At 46.2% G+C, this 16549-nt stretch overlaps 1 long non-coding RNA gene and 1 pseudogene across 2 annotated transcripts; both read right to left on the reverse strand.

Annotated features, from left to right (window-relative positions):
• Nucleotides 1-1879: 1879 nt before the first annotated feature.
• LOC142929195 (uncharacterized) lies at nucleotides 1880-16372 on the reverse strand. Of its 2 annotated transcripts, none has more exons than XR_012945415.1 (3): nucleotides 12134-16372; nucleotides 3374-3555; nucleotides 1880-2925 (listed from the first exon to the last, which is right to left on the reverse strand). It is a non-coding gene; the product is annotated as an uncharacterized LOC142929195 (long non-coding RNA). The 2 variants fall into 2 exon arrangements; XR_012945414.1 differs by lacking the exon at nucleotides 12134-16372 and adding an exon at nucleotides 8998-9423.
• LOC116946367 (U5 spliceosomal RNA) lies at nucleotides 15791-15844 on the reverse strand (annotated as a pseudogene).
• Nucleotides 16373-16549: the final 177 nt, after the last annotated feature.

A 16549-nucleotide genomic window follows, 5' to 3' on the forward strand; every position in this document is an offset into this window, starting at 1 on the left:
ATGGCAGAACTTACTGCCACACATTTGAAACCAATGGGTTTGACAGCCACGATGGGGGTGTTTTTACATGTTGTGTATTGTCGCGGGCTGCATGTCAGGGACCGCACTAAAGGCCACCAGGGGCCGCTAGTGGCCGTGGGCCTTGCAATGAATAACACTGCTCTAGGGTTTGCTGTAGCGGAGGTCCTTCAGCTAGCGGTGATGTTAGCGAGCGATTGTAGAGCCGCACCTTAACCCTTCTCAACGCTCTTTACTTGAAATGCTTGATAGCCTCTTGTGAAACGTAAATATATTCAGTTGTGAGATGAGAGAAAGATAGGGAGTGACGGCGAAAATACGGAAAGACATGCACACACAGGGAGAAAACAGTGTCACACAGCTGCTGATATGAAGAAAAACATAGAAATTATAGAAGATGAAAAATACTGGATATATACTGAAACACACAAATGCTTGTACAGAGAGTTTGAGACAGAGAGATAGGAAATCACATAGGGACACAGGGACAAATGTAAGCTCAGTCAAGGGCACACATATGCATGGGAGGAGGCATTTTCGTAAGATCTGTGATGGTGGCGTGGTGACCAATTACAATGACAGCTCGAATATTAACAATGTAACTTCGAGCTGGTGAGCCAAGGTAGGCATGAGGTTTTGGGAAAAGGAGGATGAGGGGAGGAGGTGACGAGAAAGGACAAAGGGACGAAGACTGGATGCCGGCTAGGAGAGCCACTTACACGTTTAGTTGAAGGCAGATTAAGGTGGACACCTCAGGGGCGATCGCGATGTTTGATGTGAACGTAGGGGACGCGCGCCCACATTGCCTCACGCGGCACCCGCCCACTGCATACCAATGGCTCGTAGAGAGAGCTCCATTTCACAAGCATCGGTTATCACACATTCACAACACGCGCACAAAGTCGTGCTTGTGAAGATCGATAAGTTGTGGTTTATGAGTTGGATTGTTACTCCATATCGTGACACGGTTGATCAAATAACTTAGGGGGGCCGAGGGGCAGGGGGGGGGGGTGCATTTACGGTGTTATTTAGCCAGGTGGTAGTGGCTATCCACGCCTGTAATGCAGCACTGTGGCAGCAAAAGTTGGTGGATAACACAGATGTTGTGGATCTTTTTTCCTGTCGGCGTCGAGGTGCCCATTCCCTGACTTGCCAAGAGAATGCAGTGCAGCAAAAAATATTGACTCCACCTGTCATCGTCTTTATGAGATACAATGGTTGCCCCCCTCCCACGCGTTCGTTTCTCCAGGCACTCCAATTTGCTCCCACATGTAAACACATTAATTGGCTAATAACACCTTAATATACAGATGACTGCCGAGATTGTGCAATCGTTGGCACTGGCTGACTTCGTGGTTGCCTTTCCATGTATCTGGTTCCTCTCCAGTGCCGGACTTGGACAAAAAATTGGCGTTTGTGAACACAGTTGCCCAAATTGCCGTGCGATCTTCATTTACCAAATTGGGTTGGGTCCAAAAAACACATGGGCCGGTGAGAAATAATCTTTGGGGCTGCCGAATATGGGACTTAATGCCAACTGAGAGTGCCAATAAGCATACACATTCAAGGTAATAACATATTTAAAAAAATAAAAGTATTTTACTCCTATCACATTTACAATTTCCCGACATAGAACGGCCCACCGGTCCTCGGAATGGACCGGGCCACCGGGCATTTGCCCAGACTGCTGCCCTATGGCCAGTCGAGGCCTGTTCCTCTCTCTTCAAAAGTGAATATTGTGCGCATTATAAGTTGACATTATTATTACTGTATAAGTATTACGTACTGTATACAGTTCTCACCAAGATTACAGTCTAACCCCGGCATATGCACAATCAAACACACACCACACACAAACACATTTCCTCATTGTCCGCTTGTGTCTGCTTTAATCTTTTTTAAAATTACAGATTTCCAACTTGTCCTCTCAATTCCACGCAGCCTTTTTTCCCTCATCCTCCATCTCAGTGCCATCGTGCTTTGCTCACACCAGAGCCGATTTCTGATTGCTTTGTGCAATTCTGATATTTCATTTGTTCGTGTCATTGTTCATCACGCTGCCATCATGGACAGTAACACATACATCTTTACAATCATATTCTTGGTTCTTTCGGTAAAGTCACGTTGAAGGGAAACAATAAACGTGACTTTACCGAAAGAACCAAGAATATGAATCACTGCAGTCACGAAAGCTTTAAATCAAAATCTTTACAATCATTAGCTTGCATCGATCCCTCTGCATTTTGTATGCCAGGTAAGGCCCACTGAGCTACACAGCTCTTTTTCAGAAGTGACCTGGCCACAAATGATAGCTCAACGAAGTGGCTTATCATGTGGAAATGTATAGCAGCCAAATACTCTAAACGCACGTTTTTAAATGTTAGAGGGTTAAAGCAGAGGACCCACAGTACAATCCACGCGGCCACGGGGATAACATGCAAACTCGAAAAATACTGGCATCGACAGGGTCGGGATTGAACCTACGACCTTGTGTATAGCAGGCAAGGTAGTTAACATCTCGCCACCGCAGCTGCATGCCCGTCCGTGCATCTGTTCAATGGTTCCCGTAAGCTGTCTTCTCACTGATAGATCTCACATCGCTCGGGGTGACGCGAAGTTAGGACTGACCATCACAGTCTGGGATTTTGTGTTGATATCGTAATTGTTTGTAATCAACCCCAGCATTTGTTTATTTTACGCAATAAAACTACTCCAGGGCACACAAAAGGGCTGTGCGAGTGAATATCAGTGTGGAAAGCGCCTTCTGTGATTGTGTGGTGCCACAACAGCGAAGCCGCTCCGTCGGAGCCGCGCCTGCCGCTGTGATGCCGCAGCAGCGAGGCCATCCTGACGACTCCGTGGCCGCGACGCCGCCACCTCCGAGCGATGGGGCCGACGCTGCTCTTCCTTCACCACCCCCCACATGAACACACACACACCCCCACACAGAGCATCGAGGGGAGGTCACCTGGTCGACAGGTTTTCACCCAGAAGCCCCCTCATGGGACCAAGCTTCACGGTTTCCTGCGACCAGGGAATTGGGCGACTTCTCCAGAGGCTAACTCGCACCGCGGCGCCGTGACCTGGGTTGTAGTGACATGGTCACGACGGGGGCTGCTGAGCCACCGCGGATAGAAAACATCCACACTCGACACGGGTCAGCAGGCAGGTAGAGGGTGGGGCAGAGTAACGATCGGCGGGGAAAACATGGGGCCCTCCTCTCCGTGTAGGACGTGTGCGCTTGTTCAAAGAGCAAAAAGCGGACGTCGGAGAGAGCACTAATCCGATTAACAAAATAACGGGAAATCCGAGGCTCCTAATTGGACGAGAGGCCAGGGGATTAGCGGTACGTTACCTTTGATGTAAGGACAATAAAAGGGGTGGACCAGGTAGTGAGGAGCAGTCGTGTTCTTCAAGGGGTCAAGATCGGAGGAGTGATCGCGCCAGCCACTGGATCGTCCGTGAGACGAGTCCCTGCGCAGCCAGGCCCCATTCCCCACGAAGACTACGTATGCAGCCTCGCCCTTCCACGGCTTCCTGCACATCGGAGTAGAACCGTGAACACGTAGGAGAGAGGTGAGTTTGGGCTTAATAACTAGGGGAGAGTAAGTGGAGCGAGAGGCAAGACAGAGTCCCAGACCACCGGGGGTATCTTCTTTGGTTCTTTCGGTAAAGTCACGTAGAATGAGAATAAAATAATAAAAAAAAAATAACACAATAAAATTCTCACGACGTTTCGGCCACAACACAAGTGGCCTTCTTCAGGTGAAAGGAACAGACCTGTCGGGACGACAGAGCTTCAATGAACGTTAAGATTCGTAGCGTCTTTTAAGCTGATTTAGAGAAGTGAGGCACCTTGACAAAGGGGTTTACATATCAAACAGGAGAATTTAGCATTGAAATAGCTGAGTGATTAGCTTGTGACTGGTCATAGAAATAGCTATGTTAAAGTCAAAGCTTACACATCCACAGAGGCACCTCTGAGGCACCTCTGTGGATGTGTAAGCTTTGACTTTAACATAGCTATTTCTATGACCAGTAACAAGCTAATCCCTCAACTGTTTCAATGCTAAAAACTCCTGTTTGATATGTAAACCCCTTTGTCAAGGTGCCTCACTTCTCTAAACCAAATTAAAATACGCTACGAATCTTAACAAGGTTCATTGTAGCTCTGTCGTCCCGGCAGGTCTGTTCCTTTCACCTGAAGAAGGCCACTTGTGTTGTGGCCGAAACGTCGTGAGAATTTTATTGTTTTATTTTATTTTATTAATTTATTATTTTATTCTCATTCTACGTGACTTTACCGAAAGAACCAAAGAAGATGCATCCTTGCAGTCACGAAAGCTTTAAATAGAAATTTAACCACGGGGGGGGTAGGTTATACCTGCCCTGCTGGCCCACACTGACACGCGTAGTTTAGTTTGTTCATTCGCGGGGAATATATCGTCAGTAGAGGATAAACCGTGTCGTGTTGTCTCTGTGAGTACGGAGAGGAGGGTGGGGTGTCGTGAGTCGGATCGCCAGGGTGCACTGTATTTACCCCCGACTGATCGCTGGCATGTATTTTGCCAGCGTGTGCGCGCTCGCCGCGCACGTTAAACCCGTGAGCCTACTCGTTGGAGTGCCCTGTGTTCGCGCACCAGCGGGTATTCTACCCGTTTGGGTACGCTCGCCGCTACGTGTGACTCGTAGCTAACGTGTATGCGAGGTAAACGAACATCGTGTACGCAAGATTAACGGCGTAGCTCGTGGTTAGCGAGGGCGAGAAGGGCACGGGCGGCGCACACGCGAGGTTGTTTACACGGTCTTTAAATCGGCTCCGTGGTACCTCCTCCAATCGGCTGCGCACGCACGGGTGACGCCCCTGCCCTCTGACCCCCGACCCCGAGTCCCGCGCATGCGATTGGTGCGCAGCGCCGGGCAGGTAGCAGCGTCGGATTTCTTAGTGCCTGGGTACGTAGAGGGTGTGTGGACTGACCCCGGTGGCTAAGCGCCAGCCGCGGGTCATGCCTCGAACGACGACGGTGAAAGTAGGCGAGCCGGGGTGCAGTAACCCTCCCCCGAGTACGGGAGAGGAGAGCCTCGGATCCCAAGGGAGCGGGGAGTCGGAGGTCAGCCTCCCCGACAATTGGCTGATTGGCTGAAACCAGGTCATGTGGGTCATGTAGCACATTTGATCTCATGTACTTAACTTCAGCGCCCAACAACACAGGCCGACGATGGTGACAGCAGTGGTTTGTTGTACAGTAATTTTATGTGAAAACCCTCATTGTCAGAGTATTGCACATTCATTACTTGTTTTATGTTTACATAATGTTTTGAGAACAAATTTTGCATTGTCCACTCAAGAAAGACTCCAGTGTGAGTAATTATCCATAGTTCGGACGATGGCAAAGAACATCTGAAAGCTTGCTGGTCTGCATTTATTTTGAGCTCTCGCTATCATGCTACTCAGCAACGCAGGCACTCCTACCTTCTGTATCTGCACAGCGGTTTCCCACATCCACCACTACCTTTCTCCATTCATTGCCGAGTTCCTTGGCAGCAAGACATTTCAACTAGTACTGCAATTACTCATCAATAATGCCTCCTGCACAGTTATCCATAAATGAGACCACGTCATCCCAATCTTCACATACGTCTCCCAATCTCATCCTGGATCAACTACAATGCATGTATGTTGAACTTCTGTCCGACCATACGTAGCCAACCGAGCTAATCGGAGGGGAAGGACAACAAACTAAACACCAAAAGCAGCTCTAAAGAAGTCAGTTTTAAAAACTACAAGATAATTATCACCGTCGTCAAGACCCTCGATGTATGCTGTCATCTGACTTGCATCTTTCATCCCATCTTGTCTACTCCCCTCCCGCATGCAGCGTCTCCTTTTGAAATCCCAGTCATTGTTTTTTTGCTGCCACCTGCATATCGAACTTCCAAAGCTTGAACTTCTGCACTGCTAAGATTCACCTTAGCACAACGATGACCGTTACTGCACCAGTAAGAGGGCATGGAATTGAATATTCCAAAGGGCAACCACCAGGCGAAACCCGTCTTTTTAGTCTATGCAAGTCATCTTTATTTCCTTGCCTGCTCACATCATTCCTTACTTTTATGCAGTTCTTTGTTGGTCATCCTTTCAAGAGGCACTGTTTTATTGATTGTTTTGATTTAGTTGTGTTTTGAAAATGCTGTAGATTCTTATTTGTTGTGTATTGTGTTTTCTGTTTATTTTCACAACATTATAGCTTCACCGTTGCCTATAACATTTGTTTCTCTATGTACGAGGTGGCCTATATTTAAACGTTTACACAATTCTTGCAACACAATAAACATGGATTTATACAGAATCTGAATGCAACGGCATCTCAAGACTAGGGAAATAAATGTTATTTATTTCGTAGAGACTGTTAGTCTTAGGCAAAGGTGTAAATGTAGATCTTGAGTCTGGACTTGAACAGGGGCAGGGAGTTGACACCACGTATGTCTGGGGAAAGGGAGTTCAAACTCTGGGGCAGCAGACGAGAATGATCGACTTCCCATTGGGGGTTTGACATAAAACCTTGGTTGCTGGAGCAGAAAATAGTTGGAGGGGAGTAGCGTGAGATGAGAGGGAATACGTAAGTAGGGGCAAGTCTACAAAGGACGTTGAAGATGCTGAGTGTGCACTTAGAAGTTAACTGGAATTGGTTTGATAGTCAGTGCATGGATGGGAGGATTAAGGTGATGTGGTCTCATTTACGGGTGTCAGTGAGGAATTTGGAAAGCCGCATTTTGTATCATATTCAGCTTGTAAATTAGGAATTTGACGATGCCAGAGACAGAGCGTTGCAATATTCGAGTTTGGATGTGATAAAGGCACAGATGAGGATTTAAACAGCTGGGGTAAGGAAATGGTGGGTGCAGGTCAGGATGGATGCAGATCTTCATCGTTGCTCCCGGATGCAAATACACGTGCGGGGATAGGTGAGCAGGACTTTGGTTATGTTGATGGCTTGTGTGGTAAAATTGCCCGGTCTTTGTTACAATCCGGTAAATATTTAAGTTGGATAATTTCCTGTAGTTTATGTCGATTGCTTGTTGTAATGGCCGTGTCATCAGCAAAATATAATCTGGTTAACATTTACTCCATTTATATGTATGCCTTTGGTTAACCAGTACTATACAATATTTGTAAAACAATTCTTATGGCGCCTTGAATAATTGATGAAATTGTGTCTCCTTTTGATGACATTTCTAATCTGCAATGGAGTATTTCCTTTCAATTTTAATATATTGTTTCAAAAAAAAGAATTGTCTTCAGTTTTTCACGAACTAAAATATAATTTGAATGCTGGATATGATGAGCAATGATGATTGCAAGAGTATTTTAAACGTATGAAGAAATTAAACAAATATTCCAAAAGGGTACAACTCGTTGCAATATTGTATTGGGTGACTTAAATGTAAAAGCACGTTACAAGCTGCAGGGACGAGAGTATGTTTGGTGAGTTAGCAGAGGAATGAGAGAGAGGAGCATCATGAGAGTTTGCAGCCAGCAAGGACATGGACATAAATAAAAACAGTTGATCATCAATTATCCGGCGCGAGATTATCCAGCTTCCAACATTATCCGGTAGTCCTGGGCCGACCACATTCTCTCATCACTTTATCTTGTAACTTTTTCTCTCTCGCTCTCGCAATGTAGTCGTGTAGAGTTCCAGGTGCGATTCGCGGATAGCCAAAATCGTGAATAACGATTGAATACTGTAAGGGGAAAACCAAATTCTCATTCCTAATTTCACATCTACAATCCTTTTTGAAAAAGGTGCAGGAGATCATTGAAGGGGGCACCGGATTTTCAAAAACGCTGGATAATCACTCATCATTATTTAAAACTAGGCTTTTGCCTGTCCTAGGACAGAAACTGTAATATTTACGAAAAAATTGAGCAGAGTATAATTGTATGTTGTGTAAATTTAATGGCAGTGAATCTTGCACGAAAGAATGCCATCTAATACTACACTGCATTTCACTGTAGCACTATTAATGGCAGTGAATCTTGCACAAACTATGTCATAAAACACCTCATTTCATGTCACTGTAGCACTGTATTTAACTGACCTTCATGTAGCCTTTTGCCCGTCCAAGGACGGAAGCTGCAATATTAAATATGTACATTTACGTTTTCTTGTGTGATTGTAAAGAAATTTAGTTGTTGCACGTAAATACATTTTTTTCTGAACTTAAAAAATGAAACCTCGGTATACGATATTTTGTGTGAATCTCTTGTACTGTATTAATGGCAGTGATTCTTGCACAAAACTACGTCATCAAACGCCTAACTTCATGTGACTGTAGCACTGCATTTAACTCACCTTCAATTAGTTCTAAATCACTGCTCTGATTTCGCTCGCTGGGGTTGTAATCAATTTGAATTCGATTCAATGTCTGTAAAATCACGGAGAAATGTATATATTTTATAATAATTTAGAAGCAAAAATTACACTTACCTTTGTTTCAAGTGCTGAAGAAATAAATATAGACACCAAATACACTTTGTTACTGTGTTGGGGCTGCTGCCCCTCGACGCCTCGTTCTCCTGTGCCCCCCCCCGCTCTCCTCTTCTCCCCCCCTCGCTACTGCTCCTCGCGGCATGATTTAACAGCTGTACTAACCACCTCGCAACTACACCGCGGTGCCCTTCTCGTACACGCCAACCACGAGCTGCGCAGCGGCGAGAGTACCCACGCGGGTAGAATACACAGGACACCACAACGCACGGGCTCACAACACCAGGCACCCCCCTCCTTACCCACAGAGACAGCACGACAAAGTTTAATGTCTACTGGCAATTTATTCCTCGTTTAATGCAGCCAACCTATCTGTGTCAGTGTGGATCAGCAGGGCAGATCTAACCTATCTCTCTACGGTCTAAGACTCAATTAGCCTGTCCTCTCCCTATTCACTCTCTCTATTAGATATTCCCCTTTGCCTTACCTCTCCTCTTCGTACTTATGATCCGACCTCGTGGTGTTGGAAGTCACGGAAAGACGATGTTGCACTTGGCTTTTGCTGGGAACTGGATCTGACTGCTCTGGTTCGTGTTTCCTCACTGCGGTTCTCAATAGTTCGCCGTGGCCGTGCAATTTTAAGTCAATCCACGGCGCCGCAGTGCCATTCGGCCTGGGGGGGGGGGGTCTGCCAATTCCCTGGCCCTGAGAAACCGTGGAGCACCCCCACGAGGGGGGCCCTCCGGTGAAAACTCAGAGGCAGGTGCCCCCCCCCCCCGCGAGGCCCTACGAGAGTGTGTGTGTGTGTTCACGTGGAGGGTGGCGGGGGAAGCGCTGTGACGGCAGCCGGGTGGCTTCTGTCGCAGCACCCCCGTTGCAGGCACGGCTCCCACGGAGCGGCTTCGCTGTCGTGGCACCACAACTGCGTATAATTATTTATTTGGTGACCTTTTAATAAAGAAACGTCAAATTTCAAACGAATTGGTGTAATTTTTTTAAATTTCCGCTCGACCTGCGGGAGTGTTAAAATCCACCCACTCATGATTATTAATGAGGGGGGGGGGGCTGTTTTGCAGTGATGTCCCGTACAGATGTAGCACTGTGCTGCGTATATTTATTTTTAAAGGGACCGTCCATAAATGATGTCACACACCTAGGGGGGGGAGGGGGATCAGACATTTGTGACGATGTGTGACGAGTGGGGGAGGCGGTGAGAAACGTGACGTCACGTAAAAATGCGCAATATTAAATAAATATAGAATTGTCATAACAAAACTAATTTTTATTAATTTTCATTATTAACTATTTGATTATTTAAATTTACTAAGGTCACTTTTTATTTATTCCATGAAGGTGCATTTTGCTTCTCCATGGGAGAATGGAGAAGCATACATTTTCTAAATTTTTTGACTGATTGTTATTAAACATTTTGATTCTAATTATTCTACCAGGGCTTGTCATTCTGTGGAATGAATTTGTGATTGTTATAATTGTAGTCTCCATTTTGCTTCGTTCTACTACAAAGTTTCAAGTATTTTTTTTTATAGTTATAATTACTTTTAATATTTTATAATTATAAGAGAATTTCAATATAATATTCTGAACATCTGCAGTTTTAGTTAGATGTTGAATATTTTCAAGTGAATCTTATTCTAAATTTCAGCTTTCCAACGCCTCTTTTTTAATACGTGTTTCCTACTACAACCAACATCAGAGTGTATCACCACATTAAATACGCACTATAATGAAAATAGTTTAAAGTGTTTTGAAGCATTTTTTTATTTTCAAAATTGAAATATGTTTTTTTTGGGGGGGGCAGAGCTTTGTGAAGTCATATTTGATGTTTACATAGTGTTGACACTTCATGGAGATTGTCCAATATTGTAGTTCATTATCGAAGAAGATACGATTAATTGAGGAATGTGAAATTGTCAACGTGACACTTGAAAATTACAGATTCTGTTTTTATTAAAATGGAGAGTCCTTCCACTGAAGGGCAACAAAATAGTTTACACTCATTACGGTGCTCCTCTCCACGGACATCTTTAGTAAAGGTATTTAAAAGCTTTTATTTTAATTATATACAGTCAACAGATTCCATATAACCCACGAGAGGACATTGCCACCGATACAGAATCCCCCACAATTCCACAACACATGGAAAATACTGACAACCACAACACTCTTTCCTGGTCTATCAGATATATAGCAAACAAGAATCCGCAATTGCCGACCCGAGTCTCACTCCTCAATTCCAGTACTATGGCTACATTTATTTTTTATAAGTGCTGCCTTTATCAACATGTGCGGCATGGAAGCGGAGGCCACTGCCATTTATTTTTTGCTTCCTCACTGCCCATTCTTGCCGTATCCACCTCTACCATCCGCCAAAGCAGCCTGCAGGTCAGGCGGTAAACATCTGAATGTGTCATATAGGTGCCCCTGGTCATCAAACCTCGCGCCTTCCACAAGGGCCCATGCCTGAGCCCAGGCCCTTACTGCCCTCCGCCGAAAGACTCCCCAAAATATGCTTTGCACATTAACCATGACAGGATAGAAAGGTGTTAACAAAGGCTGGCACAGCTCCCACACTTTTTTCGCAAAAGAACATCGCACAAACACAACACCTGCGTAGTCAAATGCACTACAGCCCCTTGGTCACTTAGGGGTGCGGGCCAATTGGCGTGAATGCATAAACGCCCTGCATGCCAGCCTATCCCAGACCACCAGCCAATATATATATTTCTTTGCACCTTAGTTAGTGCCTCAGAAGACACGTTCCCCCATATTTGCTGGTGAAGGACACTCCGTGCACCTGGTACCCCTTCGCAGGCATCCTTCTTGACAATCTCAGCAAGAACACTTCGTGGGAGCCACGAATCTCTTACAAGGGCCGGCGCATATTCTGCAATGTACTTGCTAACCGCAGCACATAGCCACCCTTGCTTCCACGCAAGGGGCGTACAAAGAGGCAGTGAAGCCATCCCTAATCTACGCAGGTGCCATGCCAGTCTATATCGCAACAAAATATGAGGCTTTTGCCTGGAGCCCATCTGCAAAAAACAAGCGAATTGTATTACAAACAAAGATTAGTACGTGCGACGTTAGGGGCTCCCCTCCCACCGTTCGCAGGATTTGTATACATGGTCTCCCTCTTTACCCGGTCCATCCCACCCCCCAGATGAACCAGAAAAACAGCATCTCAATATACAGTAATGCAACGTTTGTGCACCTGGCGGAAAAATGTATGCCAGGTAATTGAGCACAGGTAACATTTCTGCTTTCAAAACCAAAATCTTCCCTTCCTTAGTAAGGCTTCTGGTCATCCATATGACCAGCCTGCCCTTAACAACCTTTACCTTTTCCCTCCAGTTTATTTTCCCAGAATCATTTAGATAAAAGGTGACCCACAATATCCTAATCCCTTCCACCTGTACTCTCAGCTCTGTCGGGCAACCTTCGAAGAGCTTAGGGTTTCCAAAAAACATAATCTCACTCTTACTCAGGTTAATCCTAGATCCTGAGGCTAAGTGAAAAAGTCTTGCTAACTCCAAAACCCCCCAAACTGAGGAGACATCCCTACAGAACACCACGATATCATCAATATACAGAGTTATTGTTACCTGCTCTCCACTCCCCGGGATGAACACCCCTCGAATCCTCTGACTGGCTCTGACAGCCTGGGCAAAAGGTTCCATGCAAATAACAAACAAGACTGGTTACACGGGGCACCCTTGCCTCACACCCGATCTAACTGGAACAGCTTCAGACAGGGCCCCATTTATCAAAAATCTACTAGAAAGATTACTGTATAACTTTTGTACCCAACCAACCAATTGTTCACCTATCCCCATACGAGTCAACACCGAAAACAAGTAGTCGTGTGATATGCGGTCAAAAGCTTTCTCCTGATCTAAACTAAGGAGCCCAAGCGCCCCTCCCCCTTCTATTGTGGACTCTAGGACTTCCCTAGAGTGTGTCTGCCTGGGGCAGCACATGTTTGGTCTGCTTGTGTTACTTCAGCCACCAGACTTCCCAATCGTGCCGCAATGGTTTTGGCCAAGATCTTGTAATCTGTATTCAACAGGGTAATTGGGCGCCAGTTCCCGATGTCGCTGCGGGCCCCCTTCCCCTTATATATAAGGGATATAACCCCTCCCCTCATGGACTCTGGCACTGGTCCATCAGCCAAGATTCCCCTGTATAGTTGCAACAAGTCCTCTTTAATAGTGTCCCAGAACTTGACGTAAAATTCGGCTGGTATCCCGTCACTACCAGGGGTCTTTTGCAGCCGCAAACCTCTCACGGCCTTATTCAATTCCTCCATTTGTATTTGCTCATTCATCTCATCTGGGGCCTCGACCTGTTATTTAACTTCCCCAAGAAAAAAGTCCCGGGCGTCCACCTCCGATATTTTATGGCTATTGAAGTCTGCATAATACTCTCGTGCAACCTCAACAATAACTTCTGTCTGTATCTGCCTACCAAGGCTAGGGCTAACGAGATCATGGATGACACTGTTGGGTTTCCTGCACTTCTTAAAAAAGAAACGTGTACAGTTTTCTCCCTCTTCCACTGCCCTAACTCGTGCCCTAAAAACGAACTGCGCTGCCTGATTTTCAAATGACAAGGAAACCTTGTTTTTTAAATGCATTATTTCGTCCATCATAGGAAAACCAAATTCCGTTTAAGCCCTTCATCTCATTCCTAACACTCATCGTTTTGCTGTGTGCCTGATAGAAGCCCCTAGTCCGACTTTCAACCATCTCCCACCATTCAGCCATGGTGCTGAAACAACACTGTAGGCTCCTCCATTCTTCATAATGTTGAATGAAGGCCCTCGCCAGCATCTTATCTTCCAGGAATCTCGTGTTCAATTTCCAGATCCCTTTCCCTAACATTACTCCATCAGGGATTTGAATCCTCGCCATAATCAATTTGTGATCCGAGAAAGAGACTGGCACAGTCTCCACATGCTCCGCTGTAACCTTAGCAGAAACAAAAAGAAAATCAATTCTCGAATGCAAAGCCCCAGAGCTACTGACCCAGGTGAAACCAGGAAGTGCTGGGTGCAAAAACCTAAAGATATCAGTCAAATCAAAATCCTTGACTAAAGCACTGAGCTGTCTAGAAGAAGGATCTATCCTCCAACTCCCAGTGGCAGGCAGAACGTCTGATAAGCTGAGTGGGCAGTTAAAATCTCCACCCAGAACAACATGTCTCTGTGTGACCAGCAGGGCAGATATATTTCTCCACAGCACCACTCACTCCGAACACTGCGTAAGAGCATATACATTAATCAGACGTACTGCGGTTCCTCTATATATGGCATCGACATAATGCAGTCGGCCAGGAACAAATTCCTGGGCCTCCTGTAACTCCACACTTCGGCTTCCTATGAAGATGGAAACCCCGGAACATGTTAGCATTGCTCCCAGACCAAAAACATTGTCTATCCCAGGATTCAGTCAGTTTTTCCTGGTCAAGGGAATAAGGCAGGTGACATTCCTGCAAAAAATAAATGTCTCTCTTTAGAGTCCGCAAATAATGAATCGTTGCTTTACATTTATCTGCTCCCCAGATTCCCCGCTCGTTGACCGATGCAACAGAGAGCGCCATGGCTAAGGGTGTTTAGTCCGGCTCAGCAGAAAAGTCCTCCAACAATGAATAGACATTTTCATCAACAAGGTCCAACAAACTCTCGGCATGCACAGTTTTCGGGAAAGACCCAATCTCTTGGCTCAGCTTGGCTGTTATCTCTTCTTCAGATGAAGCCAAGTTTTTCTGTTGAAGAGTCAGACAATTGGGGGCATTTCCCGGAAACAGACCATGATGAGGCACTCGGTGCTCTCCTCTTCCTCTGTTTTCTGCCAGCCTGTGCTCTCGAATGACACTCTCTTGTCAACTTTCTTCTGCCGTTGTCCATCGCCCTCTGTCGTCTCAACTTCCACAGCCCAGTCAGCCACCATTGGCTCAGAGACTGCCTCCTCCATCACATTGGCCTTGGAACAATCTTCCTGCTGATTCGTAGATGCTCCCCCATCCACAGGCAGCGCTTCCAGCTCCTCTCTTTCCTTCTGCTCCAATAGTGGCGTTCTCTGGACGACTGTCGCTCCATCAACATCGTCAGAAGCCAAATAATGTGGAGTGTGTTCCAAGAGAGGTTCAGCTTTCTTTCTGCACCCTCCATCAGCAGCCTGGTTTTTACGCGCCCGACCATATTTGCATATGTATAAATGTTTTTTGCTTCCACAAAGGTTGCATTGCGCTGGGGATTGGCACTCATCCACTGCATGATCCAGAGACTTGCAGCGGTAGCACACTCTTGCTTCACATGCCGCTGCTAGATGACTCCGACCACCGCACCTGCTGCAGAGCTTGGGTTGGCCTTCGTAGACAACGAGAAGCCTTTACTACCACCAATGTTGAGGGCTCTCGGAATGTGTTTCAGGGCACCGACAGCAGCTCTTACTGTAACCTCACCCGCCACTGTCTAGCATCAGTCCAGATGCCCAGTGAGTCCTGGACGCGTTTGCAGTTTGACAACAGATGGCAATGCTGTCGCAGCCACACCCCCACATCATGATCCGGTAGCGAATCATTGTACAAAAAGACCGTCACCATTTTCGTGTCCAATTCTGACAGCAAATGCAACTTGAGCAGAGACAGGGGCCTCTCGCCTGCTTTTTCTTCAAAACGTATCAGAAAGCGTTGTAGTAAATTGCTCATTTTAAAACTGACTTCAAAGACTCTGCCGCCCGGCAAAGCAATGAAAAAAATAGGTCCATGGGCTCAAATTGCAGCATTCCCATAACCACCGTTCGCACAAAAGTCGAGCGGTCCATAGTCACCTCTTCAGGCACGTCCTCCTTGAAGGCAACCCGGACACAGTTGTGGTATCTGGCATGATCCGGTGTGAAGCCTGCTCTCGGCCCACCGCGCCGACGTCCTGCACGTTCCTGGTGCTGTTCCGCCGATGCAAGTTCTGTATTAACCTTAGCAGTCTGTGCCCGCTGGCAGGCAGACTCCCCGTTGTCCGTAGCACTCCTGTCGAGGCCAGCAGGCACGTCCAGCCTCCCCAGCAGCTGACTCCCCTCAGTCGAGACTGACGACTGAGCTAAGGCACTCTCCTTCTGCACTCCAGATCATTGAGCTGTGGCAGCTTCCACCTCCGCAGTAATCGATGTGGCTTGCTCATTCCAGCTCATCTCCACAGCTTGGCAGATCTCCATATCTATTGGCAAAGCAACCACAGGCTTGCCGGACAGGGTACCCGCCTGCCTCTCCACGGAAATCTTTAGTAAAAGGCGAAAGATGTATTCACTTTGAAGAGAAACCAGAGATTACTCTCACCCCTTTGACTGCTCAACCTATTAACCGACAGAAACCTCTCTCTAGGCTATGGGGTCCTTCCATTTTCCCACGCAAATGAAAATAAAATAGCTTATGGAAATATGTATTCATAAGTTGGTGGACATGTAGTTGAATATGTGTATTTAGTTAGTTATTTAAATCATACTAACATTATATATCTAAAACTGTATTCTAAGTGGATTCCTGGCTGGATTCCTGTCTGGCTGGCTGGCGTTTGAGCAGTTATTGTGCGTGTTGATATCACATCTCTCTCCCCCAGCAACCCTCCACCCCGGATGTGTAGCCCGAGCAATGTGTGAGAAAGAGGGATGTCATGCAAGGCGATGGAGAGAGCGTAAGGTTGTGAAACAGAGGAAAGATAGAGCCAAATGGGAATAGGAAAGGCAATTAAAAGTTACAAACATTAGGAAGGGGGATTACAGAGAGTCAAGGGAGAATGATATGGGAATGGGAGAGGTGGAAATGTGGAGAACAAGCGTGAGAGATGAACAGGGAGAGAGATAGGGAAGTGGGTGAGATACAATGGAGGGCGGAGTGTAATACAGAGATATAGGTAGAAGAGGGGACAGAGAAATAGAGACACAGAGAAAAAGCAAGAAATTGAGAGAACTTGGGATATACAGAACAGAGAAGGGAAGAACGTGGTTGAGAAAGGCAGGGCAGTA

The sequence above is a fragment of the Petromyzon marinus genome, chromosome 26, assembly GCF_048934315.1.
Source record: "Petromyzon marinus isolate PM22_M1 ecotype Great Lakes invasive population chromosome 26, UKy_Petmar_22M1.pri1.0, whole genome shotgun sequence".
Lineage (NCBI taxonomy): Eukaryota > Metazoa > Chordata > Hyperoartia > Petromyzontiformes > Petromyzontidae > Petromyzon > Petromyzon marinus.